Source organism: Ostrea edulis, chromosome 6 (genome assembly GCF_947568905.1).
Source record: "Ostrea edulis chromosome 6, xbOstEdul1.1, whole genome shotgun sequence".
NCBI classification, from domain to species: domain Eukaryota; kingdom Metazoa; phylum Mollusca; class Bivalvia; order Ostreida; family Ostreidae; genus Ostrea; species Ostrea edulis.
This window is the reverse complement of record NC_079169.1, coordinates 30734033-30743859: the sequence shown is the minus strand read 5'-3', so window position 1 is coordinate 30743859 and position 9827 is coordinate 30734033.

The window sequence follows — 9827 nt, the reverse complement described above, 5'->3', positions numbered from 1 at the left end:
AATACACCATACAACATGATTTTTCTTCATCAATACACCATACAACATGATTTATCTTCGTCAATAAACCATACAACACGATTTATCTTCGTCAATGTACCATACAACACGATTTATCTTCGTCAATGTACCATACAACACGATTTATCTTCGTCAATAAACCATAGAACACGATTTATCTTCGTCAATAAACCATACAACACGATTTATCTGTCGTCAATAAACCATACAACACGATTTATCTTCGTCAATAAACCATACAACACGATTTATCTTCGTCAATAAACCACACAACACGATTTATCTTCGTCAATAAACCATACAAAACGATTTATCTTCGTCAATAAACCATACAACACTGTTTATCTTCGTCAATAAACCATACAACACGATTTATCTTCGTCAATAAACCACACAACACGATTTATCTTCGTCAATGTACCATACAACACGATTTATCTTCGTCAATACACCATACAACACGATTTATCTTCGTCAATACACCATACAACACGATTTATCTTCGTCAATACACCATACAACACGATTTATCTTCTTCAATACACCATACAACACGATTTATCTTCATCAATAAACCATACAACACGATTTATCTTCGTCATTAAACCATACAACACGATTTATCTTCGTCAATATTGTGAACAATGTTATGATACGTTTCTAACAGTTGATAATCAGAAATATTTTGTTAAAGTGTCACATACCAATACACAATACCAACATACAATATATAAAACAATGTTCCAATATTAAAAGCATTGGTATCCAGCCATATTGACTTATGGGACACTATCATTGAAGTACATATCATAAATTAACACTACTGTCATATAAAAGATAAACAGAAATAAACTGAATAACTACATTATATACATGTACATATAATGATAGAGAGATAAACTACTAAACTACGTGAACTGTTCACATTGTTTCCGACGATAAAACATATATACTGTCTTTGCTAAAAATGGTTGGACAGATACACCATTCATTAAGAAAACAAACTTGTCTGCGTTATTAAGAGAAATAAAAGTATCGCCAGTGGATGCTTACTCCTCCTAGGCACCCGATCCCACCTCTGGTGTGTCCGTGGGTCCGTGTTTGCCCAACTATCTTTTTTGTATTGCTTATATATAAGAATTATGAGATAGATCAGTGTTCGTTATCTTCACCTTTAATCACTAATTTCTTGACCCTTTTGAAATGAAAAGTATCTCAAATCAGAATAAAATTCACACTCCATTAAAAAATGCATTTTATCTTCTATACAGTTATTTTTATAATAAGTGCATATTCCTTAATTTAACTGTAACGTTGGCTTAGTATATCGACCAGTAAAGTTTTCGGGATAAAAACGGCTTTGTATCTATAAAATAAACTGTTTAAGAATGACTCCATAATTTTACACAAAATAAAAGCGACACTGGTCTATCAATTGAAATCATAGATGGATCTTTTTTTTTTTTAAAAAGAGGAATAACGTGAGTTAGTTTCCATAAAGATGGAAACGTTTTATCTGACAAAGATCTGTTGAATAACATAGTAAGTGGTTTAGCGACAGCTAATTTTTAACATTTTATGACTAATACAATCTGGGCCTACAGCCTTGTTTACGGGAAGTATTGAGGTAATATCTACTACTTCTTGTTCAATAATGTAAATATTAGAAAGAAAATTTCTACACAGACTAAACATTTTTTGGTAGTATTTCATTCGATTAGTCACATGTAAGAATCCCTACACAACGTCTGGAAAAAACACTCATGATCATATATTTACATCTCCAGTGTTTTGCCTTTAATATCTCTACAAATTGCAATGATAACCATTTCCTAGTGATTGCATTGCAGCTGTAAATATAGCGCGTCTATTTTAACTGCTGAGAATTTCGACAGAAATCGAAGTAGATTGTAAATATTAGGAATGAATGAAAGGTGAAGATAACGAACAGTGATCAATCTCATAAGGAATACAAAATAGATAGTTGGGCAAACACGGACCCCTGGACACACCAAAGGTGGGATCAGGTGCCTAGGAGGAGTAAACATCCCCTGTCGATCGGTCACACCCGCCGTGAACCCTATATCTTGATCAGATAAACGGAGTTATCCGTAGTCAAAATCAGTGTGCCAAGAACGGTTTAACAATCGGTATGAAACACGTCAGACAGCATTTGACCCAATGATAGGTTGTATTGGCAAACTAGATCGTTATAAAGACCATAGAATTTGCGAAATGCTGACTTTAAACGAGACTGTTGAAACCCCTGTACCATCAACTTGTTCGTCAGTAGCTTGCCTCGATTTAAAAACTGACTATACACAGAACAAGCTCTTGTGTATCGAATCAGTTGAGAAATATAAACTCCATATACAGGTGATAATGGAATATTGCTACATAAATATGGGAAGTTGACGATGGAGAAACTTAATTCTTCCCATTTGTCATAAAGTTGAGGTGTTAGTTTGCCGTTAATATCTACTTTCAATAAAATATCTAAGTGAAAGGTGAAGATCAATCTCATAACTCCTATAAACAATACAAAATAGATAGTTGGGCAAACACGGACCCCTAGACACACCAGAGGTAGGATCAGGTGCCTAGTAGGAGTAAGCATCCCCTGTCGATCGGTCACACCCGCCGTGAGCCCTATATTTTGATCAGGTAAACGGAGTTATCCGTAGTCAAAATCAGTGTGCCAAGAACGGCCTAACAATCGGTACGAAACATGTCAGACAGCACTTGACCCAATGATATGTTGTATGAAGCAGAAGTGGACGACTCTGTGGTGTATTTTTTTTATTTCGAGCTCGCAGGGATATATCGAATCGACATAAGAATGAAAGTTATCATTGTTAATAGATAAAACGTCGTCGGTATATCTAAATGTCTGAAGGCCACAGCAATTTCATTTCCCGCGCTTTATAAAGTTTCGTAGTCCATACCCTCATGTACGTGTATTTTCAAAAACGAATTTCTTAGATATACGTCACAGCTATTATGATGTCAAGGAATAGGTCAAAATACTTGGTACATGCATTTACTGACACCAGCTGACGAAGCTTGTAAAAACGTTGTCTTTACTTGTAAGGCTCATTATTCCAACTGTATCTTAAACGAGCTTGGCATTAATTCCACATTTGGTATCTGTACTTATACTTCAAAAGATGGACTTCTTCAAAACCATGATTCAGTTTTAGACACATTTAGTATCACAGTTAATGGGATGGATGAAAAAAGGAAAACTTGTGATATACTGATCACTAGAAATTCATTTAGTAGTAATCTCACCGGACGTAGTTTCTGTACCAAAGCTTTTGATAATTTGATTTGTAAATCTTCTAACGTTGTCTACGCTATTGAATATAACCTATGTGGCTTAATTTATGTGGGAGAAACCAAGGGTTCACTTAATAAAAGAATATCGGGGAACAGATTTCAAATAAATAATGGTGGTAACCAACTTCTTTACAAGCATTTGGGACCACTCTATCTTGTCCACGAAGGTCAGGATTTTGGAAAAAAATTTACCTTCACACAAATAGTCAAACATTGATTAAGTACCCCTTTTCAAAGACAACGAGAATATCACTGCATGGATCATTACTCTAGGTACTGCATTTCCATATGGATGCAATGATAATGTATATGATGTGGGAAATTTGACTAGTCCACAAGGAAATATCGTGAATGTGATGGGACTCTTTCCCAATACTCAAAGAAACGCAGTCATGGACATCGTTCATATAAAAGACCAAGTATAAATGATGTCACGTTTGATTCACTTTTACCTTACATCAACGGAAAATTAGGTCCACATCATATTCGCACAAAACTTTACTCTGTTCCATTGAGAGTTTTACGTACGTTATTTGAAGAAGCCACAGCTAGTCTATACTTGGATTTTTCAAAACCTGAATATAGACTGAACTATATGATTATGGATGTTGCCAATCACAGACTCTTTAAACCAGCACGGGTCATGGGTGGTATTCCTTCCGAACCATACAAGACTTTTTGATATCAAAGACAGTTGCTTCTTCAACAAAAATGGAAAAAGGAAGTATTCCTATCTAGTGATCAGTTATCCAAAAACTTACTTTTTTAAACACGACTCTGATTCCACACACAGGTACTCTGAAGTTGAAATAAAAATATGCTGGAGTTCCCCTTTGACAATATCTTTGTAGTCTTTGGTGATGATGGCTACCAACAATCTGTTGGAATTCCCATGGGCACGAATTGTGCTCCTTTGTTAGCTGACCTATTTTTATAATTTTATGAAGCAGAGTTTATCCAAAAGCTTCTACATGAGAAGAAAAAATCTCTTGTTGTAGCCTTCAACACGACAATTAGATATATCGACGACGTTTTATTTATTAACATTAATAATTTTCATTCATATATCGATTCGATATATCCCTGTGAACTTGAGATAAAAGACACCACAGAGTTCTCCACATCTGCTTCGTACTTAGATATTTTATTGAAAATGAATATTAACGGCAAACTAACAACTCAACTTTATGATTAAAGGGATGATTACAGCTTCTCCATCGTCAGTTTCTCATATTTATATTGCAATATTCCATTGTCACCTGCATATGGTGTTTATATCTTTCAACTGATTCGATACGCAAGATCTTGTTCTGCGTATGATCAGTTTTTAAATCGAGGCAGGCTTCTGAAAAATAGGTTGATATTACAGGGGTTTCAACAGTCTCATTTAAAGTCAGCATTTCGCAAATTATATGGTCATTATAACAATCTAGTTTGCCAATACACCTTTCTTGGGCCAAATGCTGTCTGGCGTGTTTCATACCGATTGTTAGACCGTTCTTTGCACACTGATTTAGAATCCGTTTACCTGATCAAGACATAGGGCTCACGGCGGGTGTGACGGGTAGACAGGGGATGCTTACTCCTCCTAGGCACCTGATCCCACCTCTGATGTGCCCAGAGGTCCGTGTTTGCCCAACTCTTTACTTTGTATTGCTTATAGGAGTTATGAGATTGATCACTGTTCGTTATCTTCTCATTTCGTTGATAATTCACAACAATAGTTTGCATCTGATAAAATTTTCGTTTATTCTTTTGTTGTTTTAGAGTGGAAATCCGGGTAATTCCGGAGCATGTTTCTCCGGCCTTATCTTTTCTGTTGCTGTTTGAGTTGCTTGTATATAACTTGTTGAGCTGAGTGCAGGACACGAATTGAGTTGAACATTTTCAAATTTTATTTTTATATTTTTAATCTTAAGAATGCTTAATTAAGATATTTCTAATGGTCAGCAAAAATCGTGAATACCTGCTGTCGAGGTACATGTATATGGGAGATACAGCGCTCACAATTATTTTTTATGTAAACATGGCCCGTGCCATGTTTTTGTTTACATAGGCTGAATATATAAGTAAAAGTTTCGTTTAAAGTAGATTTCTTTTTCAATTTACAAGTCAATTCTGAACACAATCAAATGGGTTTCCCCCCTTTATTTGGCACATCTCATTTTGTTTTAAACATGCTATTTTCTACTAAGCCATCTATATGTAAACAATAACATGGCATTGTGAGTATTGTATCTCACCTGTAACTGAACAAATGATATTCAAATTTCGGTTGACCATTATAGAAATGCTTTAGTTAAGCATTGTAAACAATAAAATTGGAAAAATAACATTTTGAAATTTTCGGCTCAAATCGTGTCCATGCCCTGAACACTAGGCAACCGCGACTAAGTTCAGTTTTGTTTAGTTTGGTCTTTTGTGTGTGTATGTTTTTTCCCCATTTACATACGTCTTCAGCTGTAGGTGAGCCGTAGAGGTGGGGGTTCTTTATCGTGCCAATACTTGCCTCGACACGGGATCTCAGTTTTTAAGGTTTCCTTCGAAAGATCCGGGCTCTTGGCGAAAGAACAATCACTACCTTTTTTAACGCCTAAAATTTGATATAACTCGGTGTTGTAGAATAGATTTCCCCGCATACGTTTAATAGGTTCTACAAAACACAGGCCATCACCGACCGCGAAAACTGGTCCAAATTTACCCGTAGAATCCCCACCTTGCAATTGTCCGGTTTTGGTTCGATTATTAGAATTATGTATTAGATGGAGATGGCCAATGTTTCTATTCTTGATTATTGGAGAATATTTTCATCGGAGGTTAATGTTAACGTTTATGGTTCCGTCAGGTCTAGACTAATTTATGCTAATCACAATCACTGAAAATGTCTGTTCTCATGCAAATAATATAAATACAATCAAATGGTTTGAGAATAACAAGTAAAACAGTTTTGCAGGGGAAGTGTTGGGTTTCTTCCATCAACATCGATAGAGGTAGTCATGATGTGTTTCAGAAATCAGCAGTTTTAATTGAAATAAAAAAATGAGTGAGTACTTTTGAAAGCAAAATGGCTTTTGTCCAGTAATTTCCATCTTCCTAAGACCAGGAGATGAAATTTGTAGATGGAAAAGGACAACCAACAATTTTGATAAGGTGAACTGTGCTGAGTTCTATGAGTACAAGTGAAAAAAGATTGCTCTCAACAGGTTTTATGCAGATCGGCGCTTATCATGTTGACAATATGTTAGCATGAAATACAGTACACGAAGAACTATTATTTTGTTATCAAAGTTTTAGCTGCTTTCAACTTATGTAATAATGCGTCCAAAACGAGTCTGTGGAGAATTAACTCTGGGACAGGGCAGAATTGATTTAGTAGACTAACGAAAAAACGATAGTTTAGACATAGAAAGGCCGACAGAAGTAATAGACGACAAAATTAATACCAAAAAACCTCGAAAATTAACGCTTTCTCGTTTGGTATTCTGTCGTCAATTCGTCTGAGCCTGGTTCGCTAGGCTCTCTTAATCTGCGACATTTCAAATGTTCTTTCTGTCAGGAAAATTAAGCTACCAGATAACATTCAAAATTGATTTTTAATTAAAGTTCAGCTTTAAAACTAGTCGCCACTATGGGCAGTTCGGATAGCTTTAGCACACAGGCCTCATAACCGAGTTCCGAGGAAGCTGGCAATAAAGGAACTGGAGCATTTTAGACTCCAAGGAGATCCATATCAAACCCCATGAGGCTGACTGATAAGTAGGTCGCCTGGTACACATACCCCACTTAAATGAACCCGGACCAGTCTCGTACGTAGTGTCTTCTGACCGGCTCAGTACAAAAAGGTTACTTGTAATATAGCTTTCTTTCTAGATGCTGAGGCGCTAAATATGCTCCCTATTCAGCTTTTGGAGAGTAAATGCATAGCAGGCACGTAGAATCAGAGGGGGTGGGTGGGCAGGAGGCGGGGGTTGACCTCCCCCTATTTTTTTTATTTTATTTGACAATGACCATTGTTTTTTTTGTAATGCAAATAAAAGATACATTGGATGACTGTCCTCCTCCACTATACGGAGGTATAAAATTTCATCCTTAAAATGTTACAGAACTTTAAAAGAACTATATTGGATAATCAACCACTTGTTAAATCTCTGAATTTAAGTTATTGAGTTATGCTTAATCTACGTTTTCTTTTGATTCATTTAATAACCTGAAAAACCCGTCAGAATGTCTCTAGAAAGCACTTGGTAACCTAACTCACTGTCTTTCGATAATGGATGAATCCACACTTTGCAAAGGTTATGCCCCTTGGCTAAACCCATAGAATTCTCACAGCAACCTTTGTAGCTTACTGTTTTATATCTTTGTCATTTGATCTACTTTTGGTTTGGTTTGAACATATTTTATTGTCTAGAAAGACATCTCCCATGTGACAATTAAAAAAAAACCCATGGGGACCCGGGTTAGAATAGGTCCTCAGTACCCCCTTGCTTGTCGTAAGAGGCGACTAATAGGGGCGGTCCTTCGGATGAGACCGCAAAAACCGAGGCCCCGTGTCACAGCAGGTGTAGCACGATAAAGATCTCTCCCTGCTCAATGGCTATAAGCGCCGAGCATAGGTCTAAAATTTGCAGCCCTTCACCGGCAGTGGTGACGTCTCCATATGAGTGAAATATTCTCGAGAGGGACGTAAAACAATATTCAATCAATCAATAATAAGGTCAATAAGATGAACTGCTTGTATTTATAAGGTAGATGGATCATCATGTGATATCATAGTTTTACGCAAAAGTCTTTATCAAATTAAACTTTGTGCATGATAGAAATGTATACCTTTCAGAGGAATTTTATTAAAGTAAATTAAAAAAAAAAAAAAAAAAAATTAAAAAAATTAATAGTTAGAAAAAATGTTCTCAAGGGCAATAACTCCTATGGTTGTATTTCCTCTACTGTATGTCTATTATACCACGATTTCTACAATTGATTTATACATATTTTAGTGATTCCATTGGTCAATTTCATTTGACCCCTGGCATGATGGGATGTCATTTTCTGTAAAAGAGAGCTTACTTGGTTTTAATCAGATTGGTAAATTACATACAATCATGTAGAAATAGCATTACATGTAAATAAATTACCAGTTATTTGTATACATGCATTTGTTGAATGATACGCATATTGTCAGTTTTGTAACGTCATATTGACGTTAAAAACGTCTATTATCATTTCTACCCTACGCCTCTTCAGAACATAATGGTCCGAATTTGATAAATTATACATTTTTTTTTAAAATTTCAAATATTCTATTTTGGTATTCAATTGATAAAGCAAAGTCTATTTGGGTTATTCGTGGCTCTAGCCCTTTGTATTGGGGGATCAGGGAAAACATCTTATACTAGTTCATGCCAGAATTGATTATGGATATGGAAAAGTTTCCAAAAAGAAGGCAAACTGTCGCAAAATTCCAGTGTCAGGGGCCATGTTCCCAAAATAGCGAGATCAAAGCATTAGGGATGAACATGTGTTGGGGGCGGGGTAAATTTTGACAGAACAGATTATATTCATTTTCAGCATTGTTTCGTTAAATAATTTATTCCCGGGTACGTCAAGACCAGATACAGTGACTTACTCACCAACATTACCAAACATAAAAAAATAGTAGGAGAATATGGATTATGAATAGATATCAGTAGACTCTAAGACTACACAGGAAGCATATCCAAAATTAGGATGAGGGTTACATGTATTTTATTACCGACTAAAATAATAAGTTGAGGAGGGATGAGGTCCTCTCCCAGAAAATTATTAAGAAACGAAGCACAAAATGATGCAATCCTAAGACATTTATGAATATCATTACCACAACAATGAATTTCCAAATTCTGCCAGCCAATCCCTCAGAATCAAATGGTCTTCTCTCAGAAACTCTTCAGAGTTAATAAAACACATGCGAGAGCAACTTGGATTGTGTCAACTCCGAGCTTTCTTTTTAGAATTAACGATATAAGTTATCCCCCTTTAAAAGGTCCGTTCATTTGATTTGATCTTACTAATATAAACTAGCATATATATCAAATCGTTTTACTAGATGAAGAAAGTATAAGATGACAATTTAGAGATTTGTGATCTCTCTCTCTCTCTCTCTCTCTCTCTCTCTCTCTCTCTCTCTCTCTCTCTCTCTCTCAACAAGTAATACCATTATTATCCAATGCTCACAATTAAAGTTTTTTTAATGGGTTGAAACAGTTTTTGTCCTTTCACAATAATCTATCTGTAAAAAGTTTCCATAAACTGTATTACTCACTAATAGAACCCACAATATTCCTCACTAATAGAACCCACAATATTCCTCACTAATAGAACCCACAATATTCCTCACTTATAGAACCCACAATATTCCTCACTTATAAAACCCACAATATTCCTCACTTATACAACCCACAATATTCCTCACTTATAGAACCCATAAT